Source organism: Cygnus olor, chromosome 13 (genome assembly GCF_009769625.2).
Source record: "Cygnus olor isolate bCygOlo1 chromosome 13, bCygOlo1.pri.v2, whole genome shotgun sequence".
NCBI lineage: Eukaryota > Metazoa > Chordata > Aves > Anseriformes > Anatidae > Cygnus > Cygnus olor.
This window is the reverse complement of record NC_049181.1, coordinates 3,591,923-3,603,738: the sequence shown is the minus strand read 5'-3', so window position 1 is coordinate 3,603,738 and position 11,816 is coordinate 3,591,923. Positions and strand designations below refer to the sequence as shown.

Sequence of the window (11,816 nt, the reverse complement as noted above, 5' to 3'; positions counted from 1 at the left end):
GTCGCGTACACTTTTGGAAGAAATAAAGTCTTTTGGATGAGCTAAAATCTCACTTGAATATTTCACATGTACACATACACAAATTCTCATTTAAAGAGAGTTCTTTAGTCTTAAAATTGGTCTACATTAAAGTAAAAGTTATAAGGTTAAATAAAACCCAGATTAAGTGAAAGGTTTTGTTCTAGGGTGACCAAAATGTTTGATGTTGCTACTTCACTCCCAAATGTCTTTTTCTATGTCCAGTTAGCATAGTTACTTAAATGGTTACGTAACTGTTTTCTGCCTGCATGTGTACTTTAACTACTCTCTAAAAAATATGCGAAGGAATTGCATGTTCACATATTGTATGCATTCAGGTAAATGTGTCATCATGTAAGTTATTATAGTTGTATCCACCCCTTAAGTAGTTGTAAGATACACCATCTTTTTCTTGGTCATCAGATATGGCAAAGGCATATGCTTTAATAATGCGTAAAAGCTATAGAAATTGAATTTTATCTCACTCTTATGATAGAGTAACAGATGTCACCTGCATGAATTTTCATTTTTTTAACTGGATTGTGGCTCTTGTAGAATTGAGACTGAAGCCAGTGTTGCCGTTGCTTGTAGATACCATTGTATTCATTATTACGTTATGCTTTGTACAAGGCTTTCTGGTTTGTAGTTATTAATAGGTTGTGGAATATTATTTTAAAAAGAAATGTAAATATTTATCATTCCTAGAAGGAAATATAATTATTTCCTACTAGCTTGGCTTTTGCTTTACTATTGCCTGCCGTAAAAGATGAATAGCTTTCTGTGGATTATAGTATCTTTCTACCAGCTGACAGGACACTTAAAAACTCTAGTTCTCTTTATTGTTTATTCACACTAAATGAAAATTATTTGTTGAAAAGTATGTGTTGCATATAATTGCAAATTGGAAATATTTCTTAAAACTTGACATTAGGATTCAACAATTCCAGTTAGGTATAGCTATCATGGTTTTCAACTATGCTGATTTTTGCTTCCTTAATGCAAAATAAATATAATGGCCTGGTAGTGAGTGAGAAGCCAAAGGAGACCGAGGATCACTGGTTTTGTTTCATGCTGACATTTTCAATACTATTTACCAAAGCTAGCACTTTCTTTTGAACATACAAAGTAAATAGAAAGAAAGCTATAAGTACCTTGGAAGCTGCTAGAAAAAAAAAAAAAGTGAAGAATCACATGATTTCATTTTCAACCCCCATAATTTTTTATTAATATTTTCAGACAGCAATGTCAATTAATATTATTTTCTTTACAGATCTGTTACCATGCCCATTTTTAACAGTCTTGAATAAGAAGAAATTGGACCCGTGGATAAGGTCAGATCTGTGTTTAGCAGCATTTTAATGTGTGATCTCCTGATGTATGTACATCCAGAAATATCTAGCCTCGATACATATGTGTTTTCCTCAGGGCACTATCCATTCAAGTAATCATGACTGCAGTTTACTGAACAGAGAAATACACTCTGTGTGATGCCTAATTAACATAGTGTCACACAGCTGAATGCTTAAATAGAAAGTAAATTTTTAACATAAGCAAATAAAAGAGAAAAACATTAAATAATGTTTTCCAGTTAACCAGATAACTCTGCAGGGAAGGAAAGCACCACAAGATCATTCTCCTTCCTCCACCCGACATTCCAAAAGATGTCACACATTTCAAATTTCAACTGTTGTATGTAGCAAAGGTCTCTCTTAATTTACAGCAAATTTCCACAGTTCAGTGTACTTTAGAGACAAAGTTCTTTTTTATTTTCTTTTCCAGCAGGAGATTTTATATCTGATGGTATAACCAAGGCATGCCAATATGCCTGCCTTAAAATTATCACATTTATTGATTGTTACAGAGTTTTTATTAGTATAATTAATTTCATATGTACAGTCAGGCACACAGTGAGAAAATCTTCAAGGGTTACTCTGTGATGCCAGCAATGGAGTACTGTTAATGCTGTGGCTTATGTTGACATTTAGAACATCTCCCTGAACCGTAGGATGGATGCAGAGCCAGTGCTATTGTCTGACAGTGAAGTTAATGTGATTACTGTTCATTGACAGCTCAGGTGGAAAGGCATACATCACTTCTAACACCTGCTGAAAGCTGGAGACCTGGGAATTAGCCAGGTTTCTCAGCATGTTCCTCTTCTGAATTTCGTTATTGCCATCAGAGAGGAGGGGGAAAATCCACTGTCACAGAGGTAACAATGTGGGAGAGAACTTTTCCTGTGTTTGGTCAAACAAAACACTGATTCGGAAGTGAGACAGACTGCTATCTCAAGTCCCTTGCTGAGCAGTGGAAGGCTTTTACAGAGTAATTACTTTCCATTCTTGTAAATATGGACTTTTTTAAGAAGCAGTCTGATCTGTGTTTTGAGGGCAGTAAGAAAACAGGAAGAAAAAATACATATATTAGGAGAAGAGTCTCTGCGCTGATTTTCCTGAGAGGAAGGTGGGTAAATGTACAGAAAAGCAATAGTAAAGAAAGGAAAGATGTTGACAAGAAAGGAAATGAAAATGAATTAAAGGGTCAGTGTTTCTCTTGAGTAATTAAATAAGAGTATTCCTGTCCATCATCAGTTCTGGGAGAAGAGAGGTTGTGGTTCACTGGAGTGCCATAAATTATAGAACGGCAAATTAGTCCCTATTTTCATGGATTCAGTGGCAAACCTGGCTTGGGGAATGTGGTAACCCATTCCAGTCAGCTATACGGCCTACCCTGTCAAAGGTGTCCACCGGATCCTTAGTAAGATCCATACAAAAATTAGTAATTTTGCTTATGTTTATATTTTAAGCTAGATCATGTTCATGATCCAGTTTGTAATGCTGCTCCAAGAACATCAAATGGTGAAAAATGTGGTATTGGGGCTGAATGACACGTATGAGGAGGCAGAGACAATCCCATCAAAGCCAACTCTTCTGGCTCTGTGTAGTATGTGAGTGAAAAAGTAACTTTAATTCACAGTCGGATGAAGTAATGTGGGTATGGGTCACATCCTGCCCACAATTTGCACTTTTTCTGTTCTCAGTGGATTCCAGAGGAACTTTTTTTTTTTTTTTTTTTTAATCCATGGGTAGAACTGAGACACTGGGATTAGATTTGCTCAAAGATCAGCTTCCAGATCTCCTTGTGTAATTCATATAAACTTTCAGAAAAAAAAAAAATAATAATAAAGAAAATAGTTTATTTTACACTGATATAAATGAAGGTTACCTTTGTAAAGCCCAAACCAGATTACATGCATGCCAGCAAGCAGTTTATATATATCTATGTGTGTGTATGTATTTTTTTTTTTCTGTAAAGTATGAAGAATTTTAACATCAGTGACTTCAGTGACTTTTCAGGTCTGAAATTGTTTTGTGTAATGCACAGTTCACTAGAGAAAAAATATTTTAAACATATTTTAACATCATTCAAAAGTAGACAACCTGTAAGATAGCATATTTGCTTCCAGTAAATGCGTGTCTAATTAGCTAAACAGGCTTTAACAAGTACATCCTCTTTTCTTCAGGAACTAAGCATATAATTGCCACATAATAAAGCAAAATAGGCACCCAACTCCTCTAGAGAAAAAAAAAAAAAAGAGAGAGAGAGAGAGGGAAGGAAGGAAGGAAGGAAGGAAGGAAGGAAGGAAGGAAGGAAGGAAGGAAGGAAGGAAGAGGTAAAAGAGGTAATAAAAGTTACGCCGCTCTTCTACCAGTTCAATAAGGACACTTTTCATCCCTAGCCCATGGACAGTAATATAAAACAGTAAATTGTCAAGATGCATCTCAGCTGTATTTTATTCATCCGTTTAGTTTGACAGTGATTAATAATCATCCCACAGGGTAAACTTCACCTAGACTATCTTTTACATGTTCACTCATGAGACTGTCATGTGAGACTGTAAAACACTAAGGCCATGATGAATTACATAGTTTTTCTCTTATCCCTAAGACCTGTCACTGTACTGCAAAAGGATTAAAAAAAATGGATTTGATATGATTCATTTTGGAAAAAAATGATGACTTTTATTTTTTTTCATTGGTATCATCTGGATATCTTACAAATGGATTCTATGCCTATTCCAGAAGCAGAAATCAAGCAAGCAGCTCAATATTCAGACCTCAGATTTTGTCCTTTAAAAAATTGTTTCCCCTTCTATCTAACTCTTCTAAACTGTTTAACTGCTGTAAGGAGAATTTCATCAGGCTATATATGTATATATAAAATGCATATGTATATTATATAAATAAACTGTAGGCTGGAGCAAAACCAAATACAGAGGAAAATAACAAATTAACTGTTGAGTTGAAACAACTTAGAAAATCTGACTGTGAATAAATGACACCACTAAACTTAATGGCTTCTTTTTTACCAAAACAAAATTACCATTCTATTACAAACAAATCAGTGTAATTGGCCAGTCAGATTCCAGAGTAAGCTGTTCATTTTTTTCTAACAAAATACTTAGCAATTTATAAAGTTTTCTACATTTCTTCTGTTCTCACTATAGAAATTTGCTTTATGAAAATAAGAGTTTCCAATGTATATCAGCTACCTTGAAATAGATAGCCTGTAATAACTTCTTATCAGATGTGAGATATTATCCACATTTTAGATTTTGATTACAAAATTCAGACATGACTGTTCTAATATAAGTTCTCAAAACCAAAACTATTCCAGCTATTTTCATGAGCATGAAAAAAAAAGACAATGTGATTGTGAACAGGAGTTTCAGTGCATGTCAACATCATTCTGTCAGTCCCTGTCTTCCAAAAACATATTTAATTGAAAAATTAATATTTCATTGGATTTATGTACATGGAAGATGAAATAAATGTGTAAAAAATTTTTTTTAAAATGTTTAAAATGTGTATAACTATGAACAATTTAGAAGAGATTATCACCTACTAATCTTAAAAATAAACACCTGATCTAATGATGTTTTATAATATTATATTGTCTTTTAAACTACTACATCAGAATACGTATCAGATATACATTTAGATAAAAATTTATTGATTTTGAATAACTAGTTACAATGATTCAAAAAGAAATCAGGCAATTTTGACTATATTACAGTATTAAGTCTTGGTTTTGAATATATTAGTAGGAAAGATCATACAGGCTAAAAGAGTAAACGGGGTGAATGTTGATTGAAGGGGGGAATGCAAATCTGGCTTTGTTAGTAGTACATACAAATGAGACTGATGGAAAGAAGCAAAATAAATATGAACTCCACACTGAGGATATATAATAATATTTTGTTTATTGTCCGTTGTTGGTTTGTGTTTTTGTTTGTTTTTTTTTTTTTTTTTTAATTTTACTAGGTTCTACAATTCTGTCTCATAGGCCATTTGTAAATTGCGATTAAATGACAATGTTCTCTGTATAGAGAGTCCTAATGTTCTCTAAAATAGTTTATGTAAATTCCTATTTTATCATAATTTATGGCATAATTTACCCACATACTGTAAATGTTTGGTGAATTACAAAGTAAAAATCCTGAGTAGGATACTTGGTTGATGATTCTTTTTATTCCGTAGTGTACCCTCAAACCAGAACAATTTGAAGCAGATTACATTAACGGTTAAAGAAAAAGAAAGTATTTCAAATTAATCTTTGAATAAAACACTAATTAAACAACTATTTTCTATTACAGGGGATTTATTTTTTTTTTAATCATACAAGTTAGTATTTTTTACTAAGCATTATAACAATATGTTTTATAAGTAATAAGCATTAGAAGTCTGTACTGTTAGAACAACAGACAACTTGTGATCCAATTTGTATGAGATGATCTGAATTATATCATTAAAAAAATAAATGGAAAGCATAAGCCAAAAATGTTGTATTTGTCCTTATTTCTCATGGGCTTAGCATTGTAAGGTGTTGCTTGTCTCCACACAAGAACTAGGTAATAAGACCTTTCAGAGAAGCTTAGTTTTTACAGTAATAGACAAAAAATACTATATTTAAATTTTATCCACACTATCAAACAAGTAAATAAATAATAATAGGATAGAAATAAGTTATTGAGAGTTTTTGTGTAAAATTTGTTACTGCTCTTAAATAAATAGCTTGACCAAAATGAAGCAGGACATCTACTGTAGTATTACTGCTTGCTCTGTTTTTTTATATTACTTCTGCAGGTTTAAAATTCCGTTTAGTTTTTCACTATCTAACATAGTAAAGACTGATCAGACCAAGGGATATGTCACTGTGTTAACTGCCACTGGGGAACTCTGTTATGCTGCTGATGGTTTTGCTCAGCACATTTTTGAAGGCTGATTCCTTGCATTGCCTTTTTAATTTACAAAACCAGTCAGTGTAGATCTAATTATTTTTCACATTAATGGACGTGTTGTATGTTGGTTCTCATTTATTGGTAAGGTTACTCTTAATATTCCAATACTACAAATGAAATTGGAAATTCCCAGCATAGTGTAATGTTATAGAATGATGCCAATTTTAAAGCTTTTTAATTCTATCAGTATTCATAATGAAATTTTAACCTATACCCAATTTTAAGTATATGCATAATTAGCATGTACTTAAAGTTAAACATATGCTTAAGTACTTTCTTGGAGCTGGGCCTAATGACCTAACCTCTCCCCATGAAAGTCAATGGTAACATAATCCATTTGTGTGTAATAGTGCAGGATATGGCTTTTAACATCTAACTATTAAAACATCATAATTTTTAACCTTGTCCTGCTAATAAAAAGGGACAACCATTACCAGGCACCTATTTATTCTACATCTTAAAATGCAGTTTTAAATCTTGATTTGCATCTTTGAACATCTCTTTCCTAACATTTTTTAAGCATCAAAATATCTTCTAGTAAGTCAACTAATGTTTCTCCAAGGTCTAAATCACCAAGTAGCACTTAATTTTAAGAATGAAGTCTCTTTTTTAATTTCACTTTAATATATATCGTTTTGAAAATCAAACTACAAATATAGTTACATTTTTGAAAATTACTAGTAGATGAGGTACTCTGAAGGTAACTGTAGGTAACCTAAATTGATGAGAGCATGTGTTATCATTTTGTGATAAAAAGTTGCTGTTTCTGCTATATTTAAGCATTCATCTTAAAACATTTCACTTGCTCCTGGGTCAATTGCCTATGAAGCCATTTAGAGTGTTACAGGAAGTTTTCTTGCCCTTCGTATATATTTCAGATGACAAAGTTTTACATTTCTTTTTCCCCAATTTTCATGCTAACAAATAGAATAATGTTAACAATGAATTTCAGGGGTTTTGTTGTTGTTCTTCAAAAATAAGTGTAAATAATATTGGAAACATTCAAAGTCACTTAACAACAGGGTATATTTTTAATCTTTGGAACCTTGCAGTTGCTTTTCAAATGACCTGTATGTTACTTGGCCTTTCAATAACAATTTGAGGGTGAGAGAGAATAAGAGTTCCTTACCAAACTTTTTTTTAAAGATGTGTTTCAGCTGTTACAGCTACTGAAGATGTTTATCATCTACTTAAGCAAATCAGAAGCTGCAAGAATTGCTGGTAGTATCATAGACCAGTCTGTATCTCAACTTCTAAAAGACTCTGTTAGTCAGACATTTGCACTGAAAATAAACCTAAAAACAGTGAATTAGGATCAGCTGTACAACTCTTCAACAACAGGAAAGCATCACTGAAGGCTATGCACTGAAAAGCACTGTCCAATGAAAAAGCAGTGAAAGGTATTTTTCTTACTACTTGAGAAAGGTATTTGTGATTTTTAAAGAAAGATTTTATTTGTTAACTATTTATTTGATAATTCCAGAGGTACGTCTACATTTCTAATAGTCAATTGGGTTAATTTTGCTTTATATTTTTGATTATCATTTACAATTCCGGGGTTGAATATCTTTAGAGAATGAAAGGCTCTCATTATGCTAAATGCTTGTGCAATTTAAGGTGTCTGCATGCCTTAATCCTTTTAAAATGCTGAAATTGATACCTTTTTCTGTCTAAACATGTATGATCTGTGCCGTTCTGTTCTGTATATCCTTGGACTTCAGGCTTCCCAATACCTGTTAGTCTTTATTTTCACAGTATGACAATAACTTGAAAAGATACCCATAGAACACGTTTTTCAATTTCACCTACTCAGTAACAGGCTTACAGAGAAAGAGAGCACAGCTGCTTTAAATTCCCTAAACAGAGGGGGCACAGTTTTTTGGGTCCCCTTTTGCAGTAGGAGCCATATTTCTGCCATAAGTTTTGAGTTTTGCACTACTATTTCATCCTCTTCTTGAAGCAATGTGCACTTGAAGTTGTGGTAGCTTAAAGGTTCAATTTATTTATTTTCAATCAGGCTTTTTGTTTGTTTTTAATTATTATGAGTGCCTTCAAGCAGTGAACAGAGCTTACCTTGTTAAATGAATTCCTTGGACAGACCTAGAGAGAAACCTGAGAACATCTGGCACCTGGCTGGCAGCTTCACAGATGTGAGCAAAAATAATAGGGTGAGCATTGGACCAGATGATCTTGAAGGTTTCTTCCAACCTTTATGATTCTATAATTCTATGTGCACATCCAGTGGATCATTCACACTGCAGGTGGTGGGGCAGTTCCTGTTTGACCTATAGTTCTCTTTCACCACATCTCAGGCAGATATTCTTGGCAGGGGGAAAAAAAGGCAAAACACAGTAATAAATTAGATTGGCAAGCACAGTTCAGGCTTGGATTTCGAAATAGTGACTGCTCAGACCATTAAACAATGGCTTACATGTGTAGAGTAATAGCTCGTTGTAACAGTGTTAATTTAACAAATGAAGAATTTTCTCTTAGTAAAATATATGCAAATCCTATTCCTGTACACACAAACCAGTTGTGTATGTATGTAATTTCATGTAATACAACTTCTAAGTAATATATTGACACATAGGATGCCTTTCAGTGAAGAAGTGTTTCAGAATCTGCCACTTCTGAATAGCTGTATTATCCGAAATCAGTGTCACATCTTTCACTTCAACAACAGACATGTCATAAACTGCAAAAGGATCTAGTACTGTTTCTGTGTTTAAGTTATTTTTGTACTCTTCTGTGCTCTCATACTTACTGTCATAACATGCTTTACTGTCCTAACGCACATAATTGTTACTTCAGATTAGATATAAATTAGTATAAATTTCTCTGAAGAATACTTGTCTAATTATACGAAGATTATTGATATCTCAGTCTTACTAATGAGAAATAATGTCATATGGGGAAGAATAAGATCTATTCAAAACACACACAGTCCTCCATAAAATAATATAACATCACAAACTGTCATGAATGTGTGATCTGAAGGTTTGTTACAAGTGTGTTTGATAGACGTGAAAGATGTTCAACAGTTCTCCATATTAACTAAACTTCTTTTTCTCATTACATTAAAAATCAAAATATGTAGCATTCCCAAAATGTGGCAGGGTGAGTGTAAATGCAACACTGGAATGCAACTTCTAGTTTTCATGGACTCTGTGGTATGAGTAAACCAAGTACACTAACATACTGTTCGCTTACCATGCGCTTCATGAAGCAGCATGATAACTCTGTGGAGTTTCTCGAATGAAGAAGTGGTTTTACTTTTTGGAACTACATGTTCAGCTCTGAATCAGACTCTTATTTGCCGTATCGCTTTGAAAAAAAGAATACCAGTTTTTCTTGGTGCAAACTTTCAGCGCATACAGCCTAGAGTACTTCTGTCTGATATCAAGGAGAAATATTAATATCTCATTATTTACCAAACAGAAATATATACTGACTGTTATAACTGATCTCATTACCACCTCTTTATTTTCAGTGCAAATCCTTTGGAAAAACATGGGCTGGAGGTTGCATTGGAAGGGGTGGCAGTGTAGAATTTCATCCTTCTGTGAATAAATGGATTGACTTACAAAAAACAAAGGTGTAATGAATGTAAGTTACTGAAAACCTGAAGCATGATGACCGTACATCTAATGCATTACTATAATGGAAACTGCTGGGTGTAAAAGTTATCATTTGTAGTATTGTTTAAGAGCTTCAGCAATTTTTATTGTGCATTATTAATTGTGAGATGCCTCCTGGGCAAAGCTAGGCAATATAAAATAGGAAGCCATGCTTAAACCCAAGCTTATTAAATGCTTGATATAATTTTGATTTATCTAGCCCTTATATTTATCCCTTGTGGTAACTTTTACAATTCTAGATACTAAGTTAGGCTTCTGTACACATTGCTTCATGATTCTCCTTCAAGGTTCCAGCAGAAAACTGTAGAGCTGTTGATACTTACAAGTTCAGTTTACAAATCTTTGACATCCCAGAACTTTTTCCACTAGAAAAAAAATCAATGTGTCTCACAGTGATGTCTTCAGTGCTTTTTGGTGAGATATAATATGACCGAGGAATAAAGCAGAAGTCTGTGAGGCACAATGAAAACACCAGATTTCTGCAGAAAATATTTATATAAATATGCTAGACTTAAAGTGAAATAACGTTAAATGGCTTCTTTGAAGACATTCACCTTTTCTGTCTGGAAATCTCATTTTACAACTTCCTTTTCCTTCTGACTGACACTCACTCTGAAGGATGCTGCAGTTTTCCATGTGAGGAATGCTTGATGTAGAAAGCTTCATACTCTGTCCTTGTGTTGTATTGTTTTCTGTTAGAGGATAAAGGAACTTTGGCTCCAATGCTTTAAACCACACTTGAGAGTGGAACCTCCAATCACTTTAGCAGGTTTCTTCTAAGAACTCTTAAATTCAAACATGAGTAAGTCAAAGGATAAAAATCATTTACAAAGAGAATACATTAGAAACTGACACTTTTAATCAGCAGTTATGGAAATGCAGAAATGTAATTTTAATTGCTTCTACTGATCACTGGTACTGAATAAGGAAAAAAAGGTCTACCAAAGAGATAGTGGGAAGCACTAACCAACAGCAGCAATAAATACTCATTCATTTGGTAAGATGCTTTGTGAAATGCTGCATAAGCATTTTATTCTGATTTGTACAAGAAAGCTGAGGAAATGTGAAACTCTTAGGTTGTTGGAGCAAATTAGATGTCAAATATTTTGACATCAACATAGGAAAAAGCTAGAGAAAACCTTGTGTGTACAGGTTACACCTGAGAACTGATTTTCAGTTGCCATGGACCCTCACACAGAATGTGTTTGTTTTTACCTAGAGAATTCAAAATCCCTACTCCTAATGCCAGCACCTGTCATATAGCGAGTCCTGGTGGTTTAGCAGGATTCAGTCCTCATCATCTGAGTCCATTAATCACATTTCAGGAGGCCAATTTCCTACAGCCCATCTCTATTTCTTCCAGGGATTCTAGACAGTTTTAATTTTTTTCCCCTGAATGCATTAACCTGAAGGAGCAGCCTACTTAATTAAAACAGATATTGTTTCACTGTCTTTAAATATGCAAATGTCTTTATTAGACTAGGTGTCATGTGCTATACTTTCCTGCTTAATTAATCTCAACCTCTGTTTAATTTGTCTCCATGGGAATAAAACTCTCCCAATTTCTTTTGGAGACTTACCTCAATACATTACCTGCAAGAGCCTTGTTTTTATGAGTAATCACTCTTTCACTAGAATGGATAATCTGTATATAACTAAATATACTTTGTGTAAACATCTAAATATGGTAAACTACATAAATAGGTCACTTTGGCTTTCAATAGAAAATTTGGGTTACCTTGAATTTTTGGGAGAGGGATCCCTCACAGCACAGCAGCATCTCAGTGCAATCTGTAGGTCTGGGTATAATAAGGGACAAAGGTTTTCATCTTCTTGATTTACTTAGTTCCTACCTAAATAAA

General features: G+C 33.6%; 2 long non-coding RNA genes across 2 annotated transcripts in view; both read left to right on the top strand.

The window, feature by feature from the left end:
- Nucleotides 1-1,284: 1,284 nt before the first annotated feature.
- LOC121077422 overlaps nt 1,285-11,816 on the top strand; it is a 363,360-nt gene continuing 352,828 nt past the window's right edge. Inside the window, exon 1 of the long non-coding RNA XR_005824027.1 lies at nt 1,285-1,349. This is a non-coding gene — a long non-coding RNA (uncharacterized LOC121077422). The remainder of the gene's footprint in view (nt 1,350-11,816) is intronic.
- On the top strand, nt 7,567-10,741 carry LOC121077423. The gene is made up of 3 exons (XR_005824028.1): nt 7,567-7,716; nt 8,415-8,484; nt 9,807-10,741. It is a non-coding gene; the product is annotated as an uncharacterized LOC121077423 (long non-coding RNA).